Source organism: Orcinus orca, chromosome X, assembly GCF_937001465.1.
Source record: "Orcinus orca chromosome X, mOrcOrc1.1, whole genome shotgun sequence".
Lineage (NCBI taxonomy): Eukaryota > Metazoa > Chordata > Mammalia > Artiodactyla > Delphinidae > Orcinus > Orcinus orca.
The window spans coordinates 18,689,662-18,711,822 of NC_064580.1; the positions used below are offsets into that span (position 1 = coordinate 18,689,662).

The 22,161-nt window shown below is 44.3% G+C and overlaps 1 protein-coding gene across 1 annotated transcript in view; it reads right to left on the reverse strand.

The window, feature by feature from the left end:
* Window positions 1-430: 430 nt before the first annotated feature.
* SMPX (small muscle protein X-linked) overlaps window positions 431-22,161 on the reverse strand; it is a 52,468-nt gene continuing 30,737 nt past the window's right edge. Inside the window, exon 5 of the mRNA XM_004283070.2 lies at window positions 431-860. The gene's annotated coding sequence lies outside the window, so the exon portion shown is untranslated. The remainder of the gene's footprint in view (window positions 861-22,161) is intronic.

The following is a 22,161-nucleotide window of genomic DNA, read 5'->3' on the forward strand; positions in this document are numbered from 1 at the left end:
GTGATTGTTTCATAGAGACTCTCCATCTTAGCACCAGTAGACACACTTCTTCTTTCTTTGGATAGCTAAGGTATGAGCTGCCCCTCGCTTTCATTCTGACGTCTCAGCTTTACTTTATTGTGCCTTATAATGGACTCTACTCCATCTGGCCAAAGGGAATTTCTGAGCGTCTATGGAAGTAAAATGCACTCACCATAAAAGCTGTCCCTGAAGGAGGAATGTCAGTGATGCCCAGTTCCTCAGGCATTACTTAACTTCATTTGCAATGATAAGTCAGCCATAGCTTTACCTGTGGTCCCCAGTAATTCAGAATGAGAAGCCCCCACTTAGGCAATGTGGAATTTGGTTGGCGCTTACATCTCATTTCTATCCATGTGGGGGAATATGTAGCTATCTGAAGATATGAAAATTAATGTAGTCTAGATTCACATTTTACATTTACTCAAATATTTATTTGAACTCATAAAAAGTTTATTGACATAATTTAGAAGATGAAGAACTAAAATACATTCCAAATATTGACCAAAATAGTGTGGGAAGTCGCTCAGAGAACTTTCAATCAAAATCATTGCTATGCATATTGCCATATCCTTCTCCATAGAATCATATCCCTCCTCAAAACCACACCCTCCCAAGTGGTGAATTCTTGAGCTGATTTGCTCTGCAAGCTGTCGAACGTGAAGATAAAGTAAGTAGTGCAGCCAGCTAGAAGGAAGAGATATAAATGTACAACCAGGACGTTTCTGCTAGAGTCTTAGGCATTCGGGAGGTACGTAATCTTCATACAAATATATAAAACTTTTCAGTGAGCTATTTTCATTTGAATCCATTCTCTTACTCTTCAGTTCTTCACATCAAGCCTGCAAAGGAAAAAGCAAAGGAACCGTTAGTTGAGTTTCCATGAGGTACTTTTAGGGACAGCTTGTAAATCAATATGATAGGTACAAGTCAAAATTGAAGGCCTCATTTTCACTTGAAAACTTCATTTCTCGATTCCATGAAGGTAAAGTGAACTATGAGTAGAAGGTGTGACCATCAACTCTGGCTCTAGTGATCTGAGTAATTCTAAACTAAAGGAGGATGGCTTCCTTCTGAAGGATTAGACTATAATGCCGACCTTATGATTATGACTTGCAAGACCTTTGGTGCCTTGGTAAATTTGCATTCATGGCTCCCATCCTCCACCCCTCCCTAGAGCCACCCCCATGGCCATGTAACTTTTTAGTTTCCTACCATCATGAGTAGGGTAGGATTCCTCATGCCTGAGGTTAGCCATGTGACTTGCTTTGGCCAACAGGATGAGGTAGAAGTGATGGTGTGTCAGTTCTGAGCCTGAGCCTTAAGAGGGATCACGTGTTTTGGTTTTCCCTCCTGCACGTCTGCCATTGCCACAAGTAGGGTATGCCCAGGCTTGCCTGTGGGTTCCTGGAGAAGGACGGGCAGCATGTGGAACAGAGCCCCCAGCTGACACCGATACGTTAGTGAGCCCAGCCTAGATCAGCTAAGCCACAAACACATGAGCCAGAGTAATAAATGCTTTTGTTTTAGGGCATTGGATTTGGCGATGGTTGGTTATTGCAGCCATAGCTAATTGATACGGTGCCATTTCTTTTAAAGGCTCTTGCAGTGCCGAGATGGTTGAACATTATTCACCCATTTGTTTTCCATTATTCTTTGCTGCCTTTTCTTGCATGCTTTACTTATGTGGATGGGCTGAATCTTTTCTAAGAAATAGAATGCTTACTTTTTTTTAGCACCAGTGGCTGTAGAAACAAAACTCCACAGACAAGGATCCCCCCACCCCTGCTGCGGCAGTCGCTATGACTTGGCTCTCTCCATATCCATTCACAATCCCCTTCGCCCTTGCTTTTCTCTACTCCAAAGGCTGGTAGCCAAATACTCTCTTTCCCAGTCTCTCTCATGGCTTGGGACAGCCATGTGACGCAGTTGTGGCCACTGAGCCCCGAGGAGAATTCTGCAGCAGAGGTCTTTTAGAAAGTTTTGCTTTCCTGTGTATTTCTTTAGAGTTTACAAAGCCTGTTGCACCACTTAACAGTTATATAGCATTGCTGTGATGCAGGTTGTATTATACTCATTGTTGAGATGAAACACCTAGAGGTTCAAAGAGCCAAGTGAGTAGCCCAAAGTCTCATAGCTGGTAAAGAGAAAAGCTGGGATTTGAATTCCTGTGTCCTGACTGTAGGGCTCCTTCCACTCCACTAATGGGAAGGTTTGGATGGTTTTTGAACTGGAGGGGAAGGTAGGAAGGCATCATTGACTGCAGAACTGAAAATGTTACCAACAGCCGTCAGCACTGGCTCACGTATTTTTTCTAGCATTTATTTCTCTTTGTTAGAAACTCAATTTTTAGTCCAGGTCATTCACCAGGAAGAAGCAAGATACCATCTCCTTCCCAGCCCAGGATTTCCTGGCTGAAATGTACTTTGTTGACCAGCAGCTTCCCAGCGTCACCAGGGCGCCCACCTCCCCATGCCAGTCTGTTTCTCCCTCGCGCAACCTGAACCGAGTTTGTTGGACACTCACTGCTTGTGTAACGTGATTCAAGCCTTCAGGCCACTCCCTCTTGCCTGATAACTTTAGACTAAAATCCTCCCCTCCCCCCATGGCTCTCCACATCATAGGCTGCGGTGTAATTAGTTGCCTATATGCATCCTCTCTCCCGGCTCATCTCTTTCCCGCCATAGCTGTCCTGCCTCTAGGCCGTGACCTTCTGAAGGGTATGAACATGCCCTATTCGTTTTTGCATCCCATTTCCTATCATGGCACCTGACACAAAGCGGGAGCCTAGGGATTGGTGAGGTGGAGTGCTGGAGGGGTGAGAGCAGGACAAGAAGTGGGATCGGAGTGCTGGTGAGGTAGCAGGAGTGGGCGAGGAACCGAAGATGCAGGAAACTGGCAGTGTTGATGAGCTGCGCTGCGTCCCCACTGTGCTGTTACACCTGTCCTAGGCCCCAGTCGTAGCCCCATCATGGCCAGCGTGTGCCCAAGCCATTTTACTGCTGTGGTCACTGTGCTGGGTGACATATGGCCGGTCTGTCTGGCCGAGTGAGAGGCCCAGCACAAGCTGCCCTTGAAACCGAGACATTCCTTGGGCTTCTCTGAGCAGCATGGAAGGGGTGATGATTCATAGTAAATTGTCACTGAAGCCTGTTCTGTGAGGTGGCATTTCTCTCCAAGAAGTGTCCAGACTGTGAAGCCTCATCTGCAACCAGAAATGGGAACCATTTCTATGACAGGCTTGATATGGACTTTGACCCCCACACATCTGTCTCACATCGGTGGAATTATAGCTATACTGAGAAAGAGGATGAGCCATTTGCAGTGACCCTCCAGTGACTGTTTAAAAACCCTAAGATGCTCCTCATGACCGGCTTCGGCTTGTGGACCTCTCTGACTTTAAGACAGTTTTGGAAACATAAGGAAACCTTGATGCAGTTTGCCCAGACCACCATGGCCACTGCGATCACCATATTATTTAGGAAAAGCAAATGCACAATTCTTTATGCAGTACTAGCCCCAGGGGAACTGTGCTTCATATGGGGATGGAGGAACCACTGACTTCACACAGTGACCTCATTTAATCTACAGAGTGAGCCCTGGTCTTCCTTGTAGAAGGAACTGGGCAGGAGGCAGCTGATAGAACAAAGGAGTCACTGCAGTTGTTCTGCAGACCACCCTTCCCTCCCCCAGCTTCCCCTCTCCCTCCCGGATCCCAGGAGAATTTGAGAGGGCCCAGCAGCCCTGGACACAGGACACTGCTGATGGCCAAGGTCACAGATGGTCCTTCCAGGAGTGCAAGGCCCCAAGAGGACCAGAGTCTCCGTCCTTGGCCTGGTGGGACTCCGGGTGTTCTCAGAACGCCTTTATGTTACCTGAATACCAGAATCCAGGAATTCAGAGACCTGGGTGAGGGCTCAAATTTAAAAATGGGAACAATGGGAAGGGATCCAGAGCTAAAATTGCCCCTGCTGTAAAGCACACTTGTTTGTCGGGGTGCTGGAATGCAAGTGTGTTGGGCGGTGTCCCAGGCCACACTGCTTTGCTGCCTAGACAACAGCTGTCAGCTATTCTCCTGTGTCCTGTTCTCCTGTCGGGGACATTGGTGAGAATGATGCAGAATGCGAGGCCCCCTGCGGAAAAGTCACTCTCCAGCTACCGCACACCCCTTTTGTACCCAAAGCAAAAAAGTTTACATTGGGAAAGGCACACCTTGGCTGGTGCAAGGGTGATACACCAGATATCTCCCGTGTGTCACTCTAGGTCCAGGCTGAGGAGCATGTGATGTTTACACCCTGCCCCGACCCATTTATAGCTGTGTTACTCATACTTGCCGCAGCCCCACATACATCATTTAGGAAATGGAGGCCACTCAACACTGCTCTGCATTTGGTCCTTTAACCAGACACTCGGGGGCGGTGCAATGATTACTTCTTCCTACGTGGTGCTAAATCATAGAGCCATAAACACAGTGGCACTCAAACGTAATCGAGAGAAAGGCCGTGCCTCGTGTTCCATCTGGTTCCGTATGCAATGACTGACCAGGCACCCAGAGCAAACTGGTTGAAGCTCTGGAGTTTGTTAGAGGGCATTTGTGGAGTCCCCTAGAGCTCCTAGCACACCTCCACGCCAAGGTCGAGGACCCAGGAAGTGCACGGCGTGAAACTGCACCCGGGTAACTCCAAACCCAAGACTATTTTATCCCCACCAGCCACTCACAGAGTAAAAGAAACAAAGCTCTAAGTAAAAACTTTTAAAACTTTTTTCTTAAACTGCAAAATATCCACCCAAATTGGGTTTTGTGCGTCATGAAGCCTTTGGTGGCTAAAATAAAAATGGAAATGCTTCTACCAATAACTAGTAAAAGCAGGGAAGAGCAGAAAGACACAAAGAGCAGGACATTTTGGGGGGGAAATTCTGCACCTAAAATCCAGAGTCAACAGTGTTACGTGCTGGGTGAGGAGAATTTGAGTAACCTTAAGGAGAAGGCAAATTGCATGTCCAGGTCAAATCATTAAAAATAAGCTCAAAAGGGGTTTTTTAATCCTACTGTATTGAGAGTTTGTTGCCTTGGATATCAAGTCAGGGTTCGGCAGGTGAGACAACATTGAATTTGTTTGGGGAGATCTTGGTGGAATAAGGGGTATAATCCAAGACCAGTCACCACTGGTGGCTGCTAGTTTTGTGGTCAATTTCTCCATCTGTCAGAGCACAGACCACCCTGTTTCTAAAGGGGCCACAGATTTTACTGGAGAAACACTGGCCCGAGACTCCCTAGTAAAGCAGAGCTCGATAACGCGCGGAGGTAGACAAAGTATTGAACAAGTCGAGTAGACTGCTGTCTTAACAAGAGGTTCCAAAGATGGCAAAACCCTTCTATGTTGTTTAGGCTTGAGCATTTGAGACCTAGGGACAATGGCGCTTACATCAGAAATACCCAGTATCCTCTTAGAACTGTCTGGCACGGTCTCTGGCAGTCAGAGGTCCTGGGACATCCAAACGGAAAAGCAATTTCTTGACATAAAGTTCACATATGAAATAAATGTAGGCCTCCCTGTCTCTCTCTAATAAGACATCCTGGAAAGCACATTGTCACAGAGATTCCCTTAGAGCTGATTGATATTTTGTTTGTTTATTTTTACAGTAACAATTATGGAAGTCAGTGGTCCATAGTCTCAGTATTCAAATTAAAAACCTGGCCATTGGTACACCATCAGGCAGATATAAAAGCTTTATAATCCTCTAAAATAGTAAAACTGTTTTCGAAGATTGAATGGAACTTGAGTTTTCTTATTGCTCCTCCTTTTATAAATTAGGAAATTAGGGAATTCCCTGGCGGTCCACTGGTTAGGACTCCACGCTTTCACTGCCGAGGGCCCGGGTTCTACCCCTGGCCAGGGAACTAAGATCCCACAAGCTGCGCAGCACGGCCAAAAAAAGAGAGAGAGAGAGAAATTAGGAAATTAAAATCCAGAGGGGTTGAATCCAAGGTGAAGGTCCAAGGTCACACAGCTAGTTAATGGCTGGTCCAGGATTAAAAGCCTGTCTGGAGCTCTTAGCTCCTACAATAAATCTTTACATGTTGACGGTATTAGAGGCACCTTGCATGAACAACTGATACATAGAAATGTACCTGTAATGTAAAAATAATTTGACTTGGCATTCTTGTACTTGTTCTAATGAACATCCAATTTTAATTTCAAAAGATATGTTTGCCTTGTCAGAATTTAGTAGAGTTTTTTAAAATATTTTTAGAGAGTAAAATGCACAAATCTTAAGTGAACAGCTTCATGAATTATTTTATGTATGTATATACCCATGTATGGCTCTTATTTTTACATAACTCTTAAATACTACCCTGTATGCCAGTAATATATCATCAAGGTTTTGTTTGTTTGTTTGAGAAATACTAGTTCCAAGAGACGATAAAGCAAGTTTCACCTTCGGAAGAAAGGGAGGGGAGGGGAGGGAAAAGAATCTTTCCATGGTCAGATAAATTGAGGAATATGGGGTTAAGCACAGATAAACCATTTTCTTCGTTTCAGAGCTCCTCAGAGCTTTAAATATACAAATATATATTGTGTATATTGGGTGTGAGGATAATATCATGTAGCATTTCAAAATTTACTTGATTACTGAATCATTTATCCAGTTTTTTACTGTTTGTATTCTTTTTCATTTATCATTCATTATAGCACAGATAGTGTGCATACTATTCCATCAGGTGGATATATGAGAGTTGAATTAATCGTAATCCTATTGTTGGACACAGGTTCTTAATCAATTTTGCTATCAAAAGTGAACAAAACTTCTCCCACACCTTCTCCCACACGTTTTCTTTAGGATGGCGTCCATCAAGGCCTAAGTGGGTTGGAGGACATACAAATCCACAATGGCTGGAACTTTCTCCATTTACTAAGCCCCACACCCTCATCATCTAGACTGGCATAGCGCCTGCTGTACAGAAGACAATATCTGTTGAGGGAATGAGAAAGTGTCCATTTCATGATCATTTTCCCACTTATTTTTGTGAATATTACAAGAGAAAAATTGCTCTTTTTTCATTGAGTATCCCCCTTTGAATACTAGTGAGGCATATTTTCTCATGGCTTCTCTACTAATTATACATCTACTTCTGTGAATTGTGAGTTCATTTCCTTTATTTATCTATTAAGGTGTTAATGTTTTGCTTCCCAATTTGCATGGGCTCTTTATACAATTGTACACTTCATGCAAAACAGTTTTCTTGATAGAGTTCACCATTTAATGTCTGGGTTTATTTTTCAAGTACGGAATTGATTTTTAATTAGCAAGATTTTGAGGGGTGATTTTGATGGCTCTTCTTTAAAAAGCTATCTGGGCAAGCTTAAATCAGTGCCTTCATTTTTTTCCCCAAATCAGTCCAACCGTTATTTTTAAAGTTAGTTATGGCCAAATCGTCCCTTTTGAAGCCTTCATCAAATGCCTTTAATTTTATCACCTTAAAAGTGATAAGAGGTCAAAAAAGAAGGATGTTCATGGAAAGAAAAGCATCGCCTTGGAGATGTGGGGTCTTATTTAGAAGCTGTGGTAAGTCACTCCTAAAGTTGGGGAGGGGGATGAGTTTTTTTAAACCCCCCACAACAGGAGCTCAAACTTGGCTACACATTAGAATCATCTGGTGAGTTATTAAAACTTCGGAGGCCCAGGCTGCCCCAGAGCAATGACATCAGCGTCTCTGCGGGTGGGCTCAGTATTTTTTAAAGCTCCCAGGCTTCTGATGTGCAGCCAAGGTTGCAAACCGCTGATCTAGGAGCACTTCTCAGACTTTAATGTCCAGAGGAAGTACTTGGTGATCCTGTTAAACTGCAGATTCTGACTCAGGAGGCCTGGGATGTGGCCTGAGGTTGTACATTTCTAGCAACCTCTCAAGGGATGCTGTTGCTGTTGGCCCATGGACTACACTTTGAGAATCGAGGGTCTAGAGCAGTGATTCTCAACGAAAGGGATGGTATTTTGCCCCCCAGGGGCCATTTGGTGATATGTGGAGACATTTTTGGTTATTAAAACGAGGAGGAGGGAGTGCCACTGACATCTAGTGGGTAGGGCCAGGGATGTGCTAAACAGCCTACAGGCCCCAGGACAACCCCCACTCCAAAGAGTTATCTGGCCCAAATGTCAGTAGTGCTGAGGGTGAGAAACCCCACTCTAGAGAGGGCTGGTTCTGTGAACAAAAATGATCCCAAACCTGAGCTGGAAGGCTGTCTGCTCTGGTGTGATGAGTGGTCCCTTCTGAGAAGCATTTCTGATAAAACATATGAGTGATTTTTTTTCTGATAACTTTAATGAGATTAAGATCCCCTTGTGGGAAATTAGATTTACCTGCCTCACTAAATTAGCCTTGTGACAGAGTTTAAAGACCACTTGTACCCAGTCTAACAGTGTTGTCTAACCACATTTTTTCCTATTTCACGTTTTTGAACTGGCTTTTTGAAGCCTTTTTAAGCAGCTTTGAAGTAAAGCTTTGACATGTGCTGGCAATGAATTCATCAGAGAAATTGCTTCAACACCCTTTGCCTTGCCAGCCTCCAAGCTGCTTCCCAGGTGGACCCTGTCTATAAATTCAACTGTTTACTGAGCGCCTTCTGTTGGAGACATTGTAGTGCAGACTCTGCTTTCGGATCCCAGCAGTCCTACTTTCTAGCTGCTTCACCTTGGGTAAGTGTTCTATTAAGTACAGGAAAGTAACAGTACCAAACTCCCAGGGATGTTGTGAGGATAACATATTAAAGTGTTCAGCAGAGTGCTTCCCACATAGTAAATGCTCGATAAATGTGAACTGTTACTATTACTCCAAGCTGAAGACCCAAAAAAGCTTATAGATCGACGTGCCTGCCCTCCTCCTCTGCCGTCCAAGCAAGACTGAGTCTTTGTTGTCTTGGCGTCAAGCTCTTTGTGGCACTGATGGTTGGTGGAGGTCTAAATGGGCAGAGAGCACTGAAAGCAGTGAATTGAGTTGAAATTACAGAAAAAAGAAGGGCTGGGGCAATCGGATAACCGGATTCTGGGGAAAGGATGAAAAGACATTTGGAATAAGAAGTCTCTAGGATGAAGGACTTTCAGGCTGATAATGAATCAAGAATGTTTAGGTCACTTTACAGTGTTAATCGTAGGTGAAGATTTGCATTCCTTTTTGACACTGCTTTTGATGATCAATTTATGTTTCTTTTGGAGGAGGCTCTGTGCTTAAATGTGCTTAAATGGTCTTAAAGGTGGAAACCAGATGCCTGGTTTTATTTTGGTTACATTATATGCCAGAAAATGTATTAAGTAGGCACTGTGGATACACTAGTGGGCAAGTTATCCCCCTTCACGGAACTGAACATCTAGAAGGAAAGTCAGACAAGAAAATAAGTGATGGCAATCCATTCCTCCATGGTGATGGGTGCAGCTGTGATGGGACAAAGGCAGCTGTGGATGCTTTATCCAGTTTAAGGGGCTATGGAAAGGCTTTTCCAAAATTGTATTTAAACTGAGACCTGAATGATGGGTAGGAGTTAGCCCGCTCATGGGTAGGGGAGGAGAGAGATTGGAAAACAATATTCTGAGCATGTATAAAGGCCTAGAGTCAGTATGACACCTCCCTGAAGTGGCTTGGAGCAAGGGATGCCCTGAGTGGGCAGAAATGCCAGTTAGGAGAACCTGGTGAGTCTGAGTCAGCTGGTGCAGGCCCTGGGGGCCGTGCGGAGCCACTGAGGCCTGTTCTGCAGGGCAGTGACATGATCACTTTTGTGTTTTTACTTTTTTAAAAAACCTGTTTACTGCAGGGCTCTGGTGAGGAAAAACGAGGGAGAAAAGGCTTTAAGGAGTGAAGGGCACAGGTCACTCTGACAGCTGTGGGCTATTAATGCTCCGATTGTTCGTTGAGGTCATGTGCATGGCAGCAACAAGCATGGTGGATGAATGGAGTTTGCAAACCTTCTTTCAAGGTGAAAGAGGGGTCAAACATTTCAAAAACTCACAGCACTTATCCAAGGGCTCTCGCCTGAGGATTGAGAAAGGCAGCCCCTCACCATCAGCAAGGGCCCAGGGACTCCCCACTGAAGGATCTCTGCACCAGATCTCAGACTTCCAGCAGGGGCTTAGAAAAATTCCCACGGGCCTCCCACTTTATTTGGAGAACTAAATACAAGACAAATCACACGTGACCACAGACTGCCGGGTGGGCTCTCACCTGGCAGTGCGCAGTATTTTGTGGGCTAGGAAGAATCTGAGCTTAAACAAAGCAGAAATGGACAGTTTCTCCGATCCCATGGCTTAATTTATTGAACAGGGGAAATAAGCCTTGGGAGGAAGAAGGACCCATTCCTAACGATTTAACCATTAATAAAGCCCTACTATAAATGGAACTCAGGAGAGAAGGTAGCTTGTCAGAGGGCGAAGAAGTGGCCCCATTAGGCGAAATAGGTCAGGCAGGGAGAAAGTCGCCCTGTTCCTGCTAGTTACGTTGATCAGAGTGACAAGCCTTGTTGTTTTTTAACTGTTTGAAAAAGGATAGAGAATAAGAGGTTTCTTTCTGGTTGTTGTCCTTCTTAGAAGATGGCTGTTTCAAAGAGGATCCTGAAGAGAAAAGAACTGATAGTATTTATCACAGTTTTGAGTTTTGTGCCTAAAAACCTGTGTGTATGTGTTTTCAGAAACATAAGTTTTTACCGAAAAAAATTCTGTGCTTCTCCTAGGGAGTCCCTATGGCTGATCACTGTCTTTCACTTGGGATTAATGAAACAGCAACTCCTAAGGAGGGTGGCCTTTCCATTGATTTTTGGTGTTACTCTCTGCTTTTTTTCACCCTCGGAAATCAAGAGAGAACAGGAAAACTATCACAATAGGAGAACAAAGCGAGGAGAGGGAGTAGTATACAAGCTAAGATTTAACCCTCCAACCCTGACTTTTTAGTTTACTTCTGGATTTGCCCTCCTTAAGAGGTTCCACTTTCTTCTCCTTCCTTTTGGAGCACCTCCTCCCTCATGACTCAAGGAAGTGAAGAAAAACGTTTCCCAAGTGCTCAGAGTTTGCACTTTGCTTATATGTTGTCTGGTTTATAAAAGCTTCTGCTGTTAGAAACATCATGGAAACTGGCTTCACATTTGGAAATAATCTTTCTAATCTCTCCAAAGATAAACAACATTTGGTGTTTTAAATAAATACAAGAACTTGTGGATGGTGAGGATCAGTAAGGTTAAAAGAAAAGCAAATACTGAAATGTTAAGGCTATGTGACTTTGGGCAAACCTCACTTCTCCAGACCTCAGTTTTCTCATCTGTAAAAAAAGAAAAAGAAAAAAGAAAGAGGGGTAGGCTGCTGTGTAGGCATCCTCCCAGATGGCCCCCAGTGAGTCTTGCCACCTGGCATTCATACCCTTGTATAGACCTGTCCAACACCAAGTAAAGCTGACTTGTGTAATCAATAGCATATTACAGAAATGACAAGAGTGTGACTTCCGAGACTGGGTCATAAAAACCAATGCAGTTTCAGCCTTGCTCTCTCTTGGATCACTGGCTCTGGGGGAAGCCACCTGTCATGTTGTGAGGGAACTCAAGCAGCCTAGTGGCACCAGGGCCTCCTGATAACAGTCATCACCAATCAGCTAGCTGATCACCTTTAAGATGAGTGCGCCAAATTAAAAGTGGATCTTCTAGTCTTAGTCAAGGGTTTAGATGACTGCAGTCCCAGCCAGTATCTTGACGGCAACCTCATGAGGGATGCCAGCCAGAGTCATGCAGCTCAGCCACTTCTGAATTCCTGACCCACAGAAACTCTGAGATAATATTATTGTTTTAAGCTGCTAGGTTTGGGGTAATTTGTTATACAGCAATATATAACTAATACGGTTGCCTTAAGCCAAGTCCAGCTCTTATATTTTATATGTCAATGAATAGGTGTTATTTCTGGGAATCCTGAAAAGTTGGCATTTCATTTATGTCAAAAACCAGATCCTAGCTGCAGGGTAGGACTGTATTGCTTCAGGCATTTCTAAAAAGATGAGTAGCCAGTGTCTAGAGACATGGCGTCCTGAGAACTCATGGATTCAACTTTGTGGAAGCAGGCCAACACAGCTGGCTGACCTTGAACCAAAGCTTACAGTGCGATAGTTCAGCACCCAGCAATTAGTCCTTAGCACAACGTACCAAAAACGTATCCCACTTATATTATGTCTACACCCAGACACTGAACTTGTTAAAAGAAACTTCAGTGGAATGGGGACTTACCGGGGCTCTGTTCTTAATGAGTCACTCCAAAGGGTGCAACTGGGATTATTTGGAGGGAACAACACCCCTAGCATTTTTTAGTGTGAGATGAATTGGGATAGGGGTTAAAAGTTGCTGATTTCATGGTTAAACTCAAGTGACTCTCCAGGGCGGGGGACATATCTGTAAAGCAGGGGGTATAGAGAGGACCTCTGCATGGGCCTGGACCTTGGTTAGACTAAGTGGCAGTGGTGGTGCCCTGACCTGTGAGAATATGTCTCTACGTATCTTGGGATAGACACACATCACGACACTAACAAGGCACAGCACACTCACTAGGGGGAACCAGCGTGTCTTCAGCCCCTTCTAAGCCCTTCTAAGCTATTTTTTGGACTCATGTGGCAGTCTGGATAACTTAGTATCTCTTCCCCATGTCCTGTCCCAAACAGAGGCTGTGGCTCACCACTGGATCACCCTCTGAATAAATGTACATATATGCTGCATGGCTTTCCAAGAGCGTGTGGCTTTTTTCCATAGTTAGAGACTTTCATCCCAGCCACCTTGACATTCAACCGAAGAAATACTTTTCCAAACAAGAAAGATTTCAGTTTGGTTTGTCCGTGGAGGATCTGAGAAACATTCTCTAACTCAGTCCTTCTGACCTGAGTTGCACATTAGACTCACCCAGAGGTCTTGTGAAACATACCCCTCCCTCAAGGAATTATGGGTCGGGGTGGGGCTTGGGCAAGTCCAGGTGATCCTGGTGTGCAGTCAGCACTGTGGATGGTCTAACTGTACCCAACAACTTGCTGCTGCCTGATTCCAGGACTAAGATAACTAGAATAAAAATAAGTGATACTCACCCAAAGCCCAAGGCTGGATAACTCAGGTGTTCAGAAACTGGCTTCAGTTCTTACACCATAATATTTGAGAAAAGCTATACAACTGCCTATCAATCAGCCAGGTAGCTGGGATCCTGGTCCTGTCTTGTATTGGACTTGAAAGATGTTCAAATTTAGAATGTCTTCTGTGTTTTATTTCCACTACCTGGACATCCATAACAGTATGCTTGAATGAAGATGATCAAACCTGGCGTTTTGGTCTCTGCATATATTTGAAACTTGGAAAGGCCTTCCTTAGAAATATTTCTACAGAGATTGGCAAAGTGACTCCTCTTCTTTCTTCCCAACCGCTGCATCCAGAGGTCTCTGTATTATTTCTTACAATTGCATGTGAATCTAAAATTATCTCAATAAAAAGTTTAAAAAGAAAACCAGGTTGTGGGGTACATTTGGCCCCTGGGCCCTGGTTTGCCAACCCTTGGACTGTAGCACTGTTAGAACTTAACAGTTACAGAAATTAATATTGTATCAGTGAGATTAAGTGACTGGTAGGTAAGTTGATGACACTAGCATTCCTCATGCATTATTATTAGGATTGTCCCTCATAATTTACACAGTACATTTCACCCCCATGGAACTTTATCTGCCACATGGAGAATCAGTCTGGGGCAATGGTTCAGTCAGACAGCCTGGATTTGAATTCTGGCTGCCCCACCGTCTAGCTCTGCCACCTTGGGGAGGTCATGTAGCTTCTCTGTGCCTCAGTTTTCTCACCTGTAAAATGGAGCTCTTATGTATACTAACTCATTTAAGAATTACAAGGTAAAGTGCTTGGGACAGTGCCTGACCCTTGGAAGCACTATTATAAGCACTAATGATTGTTGCTTCATTGATGCATTATGTATCTGAATTTCAGCAAGAAAATTTGGCCTAGTTGCTCACTATACCTTTGGATACTAGCTGTAAAACCGTGGACCAGATAATGGGATAGTTAGGGGATTTGGAATGTCCAGACCTAAACAATCTAGACTGATGGCTCTAGGTCAGTGGTTCTAAAAGTGGGGCCCCTAAACCAGCAGCAACAGTCCATGGGAACTTGTCAGAAATGCATATTCTCGGGCCCACCCCAGACCTACTGAATCAGAAACTGGAGGTGAGGCCCAGCAATCTAAGTCTCAGGAAGCCCTCCAGATGATGCTGATGTATGAGAAAGTTTGAGAACCACTACTCTAGGCCAATCCAAAGAGTTTCCATTGCCACAGCCCACAGGATGCTGTCCTTGGTGCTGCCTTGTCCCCACTCTCCTCAAGACCTCAGTTAAATACAGGGATGAGCTTGCTTCTCAAATTAACAGATCAGAGGTGCAAAGCCAGCCTGGAGGGGTAACTACACTGTTGGATGCTGGAATGTGGACCTGAAATGATCTCGGTCGGTTGGAAGTGCCAGCCAAAATTCGCAAAGTTGTGATTTTTAATAGTGCTTTATTTTTACCTAACGCAAATTTCTAACTCAAGTTTCTTGGCATTTTAACTCCTACATGTTCAGTGAGGTTGTCAGCAGTGATGGTGGGTATCCAGGCACCACATTTCTGTTTAGCACCATGGCCAGGACTGTAGGATTGCAGCAGGTTGACCCTGAGTACAGGAGCGAAGCCCTGCCCATCACCTCTTGGCATTTCATAATTTGATCACCTAGTGAGAAAGGGTGCCCGCCAGGAGAAAACAGAGTCTGCAGTCAATTATGAAGGGATGGCAGTGAGATGGTGGGGAGGTTCGGGGTCATTCTAATGCAGCTGCATTTGCCATCTGTTCTGGTCTCTGAGCATTATCAGCTGTTTTGTCTTATCTGGGCCACGTGCTCTTCCCATGCACTGGGATTCCCTGCCAGCCAGGGGCTCTAAGAGCAGCTCGGTGGTGTAGCCTGCTCCTGGCTGTGGAAGCAGGTCTATAATTGGCCCATAATTGGATTGGATTTGGCTCAGACTGGCTCCCAGGTTGTCTCTCCCCTGACAGATAACCAGAAGTAAACTTCATGTATAATTCTGCAGGGAATCTGGGATGCCATTTCTTGGCTGTTGCTGACAATGGAGAGCTTTCCAGAAGAGTTGACCTTTAGGGTGATGATTTGGGGCTATCTTAGAGTGAAGTTTTCCCCAGGCCCATTGGTTTGCCACCTGGTCTTTCTGAAATTAAGACATTTCAACCAGATTTTCAAATTTCATGATCAAATGTGTGTGTGTATATAAATGATACAGTATGTTTTTTTAATTAGGCAGCAAGAAAACAGTAAATAGAAATGGAAATTGAGATAGTACCTTTCCTTTGAAATGTATGTATAGATCTAAGTGGGTAGCTTAATCCTAGCTCTCTTTCTCTGTCAGTGAGAGAAGTCCCTCTGGGTGTAAGCAGAGCCATTACCTGTCCTGGACCACAGCACAGTTTGTAACTAACCCCTCCTTGGCACCTGCTGCACACTGCATTGGTGGTCCTACTTTTCTGATTAAAAGGGATCACACTCATTTTCTACAGATGGACTTGACTAGACTTAATAATTAGTCTTAGAACAAACTTCCTCTTGAGGGACATGACGATACATCCCACAATCTTCCACCCTGGGTGAAGCTGGAAGTCACATAAGAATGAACTGCAAATTCGATTCCTGCCCTACCTGTCTCATAGAACTGTTGTGAGCCTTGAAAGAGAATGAACACAGAAGTATGGTGGAATTCTTAAAAAAGGGCAAGGGCTTGTTAATATTATTACTACAAGTAGGTTCTAGTTAAAAGATGGGATTTAAAACTTGCCATAAAACTCTAAATAAGCCTCTGTTTCCTCATTGCCAAGTTCATGGCTTCCCCTAAGGTGGTCATTTCACAGTCTCCAAGCTGCCATGTTATGCGGCACCTGTATTTATTACTGACTGCCTACCTGTTTCACTCTTATTACAAAGTAGACATGACTTAATTGTCAAATTAAGTAACATCAGAAAGAGGGAGAAAACGCTCCTGGAGAATAATAAGATGGGGAGGTTGGATGTGAATGGGGATAAGCCAGGACAGGATGTCATGGAGCAGACACAAAGGCACTTCTGGATGTTTAGATCGACATGGATCTTGTTTTAGTTTCCGGACCAGACTTCAATAGTACACAGTCTGTGTACAAAAGATTACTAAAAAGATGAGATGCCTCTTTTTTTGGCCATCAGGCCCGTTCAAAATGCTCAGTAAAATGGTGTCTGAAATGCATTGTTTTACTTTTCCTTGATAGTAAGAGAATGGCAGCTTGACTCTTTAAATATTTCTTTAACTGATTCTCTTCAGAGAAAGATCAGAAATTGCAAACTGGACATATTTGGTAGTTAAAAGTGGCTGGGGAGGGGGTAGAGATCCCTTGAAGTCTCCAAAATCAAATGAAAGTGCTGAAGTGAAATGCTTGTCATTTTGCTGGCTTTGGAAATAGGAGCTGCTGCAGGTTTTGAAAAATGGGACTGCAGTGCCTCCTCCAGGAGAAAGATGGTACCTGCAGATTAGAAATCATCTCAGGAATACTTCAAGGAGGGGTCCTCCCAGGTACTTACAAGGGTCTCAGCGAGCTCAGATTAGTCACAAACAATTAATGAGTTTTCTTTTTCAGTGAGCTTTTTCATACTCCTTGGGGAAATATGCAGAGCCACTCTTCAGAGAGTATTTCATTTAAAAACCAACCAACCAACACTTGGCCTTGGAAGAAAGGGGCTGAGAGCAGAGGGCATGAGCAAGTTGTGGGGACAACAAAGGGAAGGACATTTTCTGGATGCCACTTTGTGCCAGGTGCCCCATCTGAGTCAACTCACTGTCTTTATGGTTGCCTCTGAAGATCGGGATTATCATTTCTGTTTATAGACGTGGCTCAGAATGGTCAGGAACTTGCCCAAGGTCACAGACTTACTACGTGACATAGCCGGAAGTAGAGCGCAAGTCTGTCCGACTACATCCAGCGCGTCCAGTGCTCAGTGTCTTAAATTAAGTTGGTAACATGCTATCGTTAGTAATAATAATAGCTCCCACTGCACTGGGGACTTTGTACACACCATGTATGTGAACTCAGTGTTTCTCACCCTTGACACTCCTGACATTTCTTGTGGGGGGCTGTCCTGCACGTTGTGTCATGTTTGGTGGCATCCCTGGCCTCTACCCACTAGATGCCAATAGTACCCACCCTGCGTTGTGACAACCAAAAATGTCTCCAAACATTGCTCAATGTCCCTTAGGACGGGGAGCGAAATTGCCCCCGTGAGGTAGGCATTTCTCTCATTTTTCAGAAAAAGAAACGGAGTGCTAAGCCAAATCACAGACCAAGAGAATAACAAAACCAGGGCATGAACCTACGCCTGCATCACCTCTAAAGTGTGTGCTCTTCAACCTTCTTTCAGTAGAATATTTGTTTTGCAACACCCTGTCTAGAATCTCTGTCACTTGTATTCAAAGGCCATGACATGTTTCTTCCTTCCTGCTGCAGCTGTTATGTGCTAAGGTCCCCTCTCACATTCACACCCAACTAGACTGGGAGTCCCTCGGGGGACATTGTCTTGTATTGCCTACCGTTAGTGTGATAGTGCCTGGCATGGAGTAGGTGCCCAGATGTTCACTTACTAAAGGAGTGAATTCATTCCAGTACTTTAACCCTTTCTGTTCAACCTCAGTTCATGCTGTTAACTTGTTTTATGGAGAAAAAGGTTAATTCGGCCAAAGTAAATTCCAGGTAGCCCAAGTACAAAATGATTAGGAAATTAAAATTGAGTCTGAATAAATGGATGTTTGAACACTCAGAATTTAATAACCCCGTTTGGTAAGTTTTCAGGAACTGCTGCTTCTGGAACTAAAGAGCGGCCATGGTTCCTATCATTTGTATCTAAAATTGGGCGTCAGGCAAGAGCTAGGCAGAAAAATGTGTATGACGTGCTAAGGATTCGGCTGCGCGTGTGACACGTCACGGAAGGAAGTGTCACTGTCCTTTCTAGAAGGCATCCTGTGACTTCTGGGTGGTAAGACAGGCTTGGTTTCTGCTGTTTTTCCAGCAGTCAAGATGAATGGTTCTGAGCAGTCTTTGTGCCACCCGCCTGGTCAAAAACGACTCCAGTCTGTCCGCTGCTTAAAAGAAATTGTCCCTCAGTGAGAAGCCAATTGACTGTCCCTGCCTGGGATTAAAGCAGCCACCACCTCGCCATCTGCGTAAAGCCCTAAACCGGAGGGTGTGGAATGATCAGTTCCCGGGCAGGGAGCCGTGGCGAGGGAGTACAAGTTAAATGTGCAAGTCTCGATTTCCCCCTCGTGACTCTTTCTCCTTCTCAAATGCCACAACGTGCGGGGGGAGTTAAAACGAGCAGCGTTGTCACGATGCAGCCAAGCCTGATTAGACAGCCTGGAATTGACTTCCCCAGTTTTCTACGTGGGCTGCGCACAGCATGAGAAGGCATGAAAGAAAAGGCTTCATAGGTAGGAGACGGCTGCCTCTTGATGACACAGAGACGCCTGCCAAGCCCTCGCTCAGCCCAGGAGCAAAGCAGGGCTTTGCAGAGGCCTGGCCTTCCTCTGCTGCAGTTTTGTCAGCACTGGGCCAGGGCCACGGCATCCCAGGCGCAGCCACTGCTGTTCCATCCCCTCTCCTTCCTCTTCCCCTCCTTTCCTTCCTTTCCTTCGCTGCCTTGGCCTTTCTCTCAGTGTCTCTCTCATGCTTTCTCTGATATTTACAGACGTTAATGAACCCTCTGTTTTTCCAAGACCCTTAAAGAGAGCAAATTATTTGTGCTTCCAGGCAATATTCTGCCCATTCACCTGACCCTGGCTAGACTCCCTGATGTGTATTTGAATCCCCAAAGCTGACAACCTCGGCGCCTGGTGCATGCTTTATGCTCACTAAATACTTGTTGAATGACTGACTGAATGCATGCATGAATTGGATAAATGAATGAGCAAACGAATGAACACGTAAATAAACCAACATGTCAGAGTTGTGGTGTCACCTCTTTGTGGAGGTGACAGTTTCTGCAGCCTCTTTAAGCCTTTGTTTGTTTTTACTGTGACCTAACGCAGTGATATATTGGAAAAGCTCAGAAGACTACAGTTAAATAACATTTTTAAAGAATGCAGTGGGTGCTAGTGATTAAAAGGACTGGCTGTGGAGTGCGACAGATGACAGTTGGCATCTCACCTCTGTGACTTAAAAGCTGGATGACTTTGGTCAAGTTACACAAACTCTCTCAGCCTTCTTTTCCCCATAAATGAAATGGGCATCACAGTATATACTCCATGCAGTCAGCATGAGGAGTTAATGAAATAATGTATGTTAAGTGCAAGACACAGTGTCAGTTATATCACGAACATGTAACAAATGCTAACAATGACAATAAAAATGATGACATTAGGGGCTTCCCTGGTGGCACAGTGGTTGAGAGTCCGCCTGCCGATGCAGGGGACACGGGTTCGTGCCCTGGTCTGGGAGGATCCCACATGCCGCAGAGCGGCTGGGCCCGTGAGCCATGGCCACTGAGCCTGCACATCCGGAGCTTGGGCTCCACAACGGGAGAGGCCACAACAGTAAGAGGCCCACATAATGCAAAAAAAAAAAAAAAAAAAAGATGACATTGATGTTAGTGCTGATGATTACTAATACTGTATGTTTAACATTCATATTTTTAAAAACTTGATGAGAGACTTCCCTGGTGGCGCAGTGGTTAAGAATCCGCCTGCCAACGCAGGGAACACGGGTTCAAGCCCTGGTCCAGGAAGATGCCACATGCCACGGAGCAGCTAAGCCCGTGCACCACAACTACTGATCCTGCATTCTAGAGCCCGTGAGCCACAACTACTGAGCCCGTGTGCCACAACTACTGAAGCCCCTGTGCCTAGATCCCGTGCTCCACAGCAAAGAGAAGCCACCGCAATGAGCAGCCCGTGCACTGCAACGAAGAGTAGCCTCGACTCACCGCAACTAGAGAAAGCCCGCCCACAGCAACAAAGACCCAACGCAGCCATAAATAAATAATTAATTAATTAATTAAATAAATAAAAGACTTGATGAGCTGCTGAGATAACCTACTGCTTTCTGATACTTTTGCAGTGAAAAAATAACCTACCAAAAATAGTTGCGTTTAAGGCCTAATATGTACCGTATACCATAAATATATTTAGTTTACCAGTTGACAAGAGAATCATATTTAAGAGTAGCTGATTCCTAAGTCTCTGATTAATGTGAAGAGATTATAAATATTAGGCGGTTAATTACTATTCTCTGTTTATTAATGTTTTGATTTCTGTAAAATGCAGTGCATTGATTGCTTGGAAAGGAACGTTTGCAAGTTGGTCCTGACATCAACTTTTCAAGTTGATCAATCAGCATTACTTAGTCTCAGCACAACTAACATTTAGGACTGGGTAATTCTTTGTTGTGGGGGGTGGGGGCTGTCCTGGGCATCGTGGGACATTGACCAGCATCCCTGACATCTCCCCACTAGGTGACAGTGGCAGTCCATACTTCCCTCAAGTTGTGACAACTCAAACTGTATCTAGACATGGCCCTCTGCCCCCAGAACCACTGGGTTAGGGTAATGAGTTCCATTGCATTGGGAGCAGGGCAAGCGCCAGTGGTAACTGCCCTTTAGCCCGTGGAAATCTACATGCCAGAGTACAAGGTTTTACAAAATTTGGTCCTGAGTCACCTCTGCCTTCTAGAGAGCTGGCCGGAGCAGATGTGCTTCTCTGGGCTCAGATCTATTCTCACCAATTTCACATCCCTACTGAGAATTCACACACTAGGCCCTCCAGATCTCTGTTTTAATAGAAACCATCCAGGTAGCTTCTGTGTGTTTGTGTGTGTTTGTGTGTGTTTGCTGAGAGGCTCTTAAAGCAACTGCCATGATCAGCTCAAAGGCTCCTCACGTTCGCCCTCAAGAGTACTTTACACCCACACAGGCTGTAACCAGGGCCTAGAACAGTAGCTTTGCCAGGCAGGTTAACAAATGAATAAAACCTTGATGCAGTTCAGAACCACTGCAAAACTCATCTTTATCCTAACCAAGTGGGGAGCAGGAAAAAAAAGAGCATCACAAATCAAAAGAAATGTGGCTTCACTAGAGAGTGAAAAATCTCAGCATAAAACCATTTCCTTCAAACAAAATGAATAGAGCTTCTGTAATTGGGTCAAAGCAGGGAACATTCCAAAATTGAGGACAAAAAATTTGCAGCAAACCACAGAGAAGACATTTGGAGAAGTTGTTGGGTAAGTTTAGTTCTGTGTAAAACAATAAGTCAGTCCTCTGTCTTCTGGCAGAGGGAAAAGGTTATGAAATCATAAGTCAAAGACTATGAAAAATAAATCACTTAATTCTGAAAGCTACAAAGCAGCATAAAAAATTCTTATGATAGAGAAAGACAAATACTATACGATCTCACTTATATGTAGAATCTAAAATGCACACACAGAGTCATAGAAAAGGAGATCAGATATATGGTTACCAGAGGCAGAGCAGGGGAGGGGGAATTGGAGGAAGGTGGTCAAAAGGTACAAACTTCCAGTTACAAGGCAAAGAAGTACTGGGGATGTAACATACAACACAACACAGTGGCTATAGCTAACGCTGCTGTGTGGTATACATGAAAGTTAAGAGAGTAGATCCTAAGAGTTCTCATCACAAGGAGAAAAATGTTTTTCTTTTTTCTCCTTTCTTTTCTTTTTATTGTATCTGTATGAGATGATGAATGCTAGCTGAACCTATTTCTATAATCATTTCACAGTATATGTAAATCAAACCATCCAGCTGTATGCCTTAAGCTTAGGCAGTGATGTATGTCAATTATTTCTCAGTAAAACTGGAAAAATATTCTTATGAGAAAATGTGAAGTGGAAAAAGCAAGATTCAAAACCATACATGTGCTATGAATGATGCTCTGTAGGAAAAAAGTAAAAGGAGAACCAGTTCCCATTTATGTGTAGTTATTCTGTACCAGGTGCTATGCCTAGATGTATTTTTAAAAATACCTCTCCCTAATCCTTCACATCTCCCTAATCCTAAACCCTATGAGGGAGACACCATTTTCT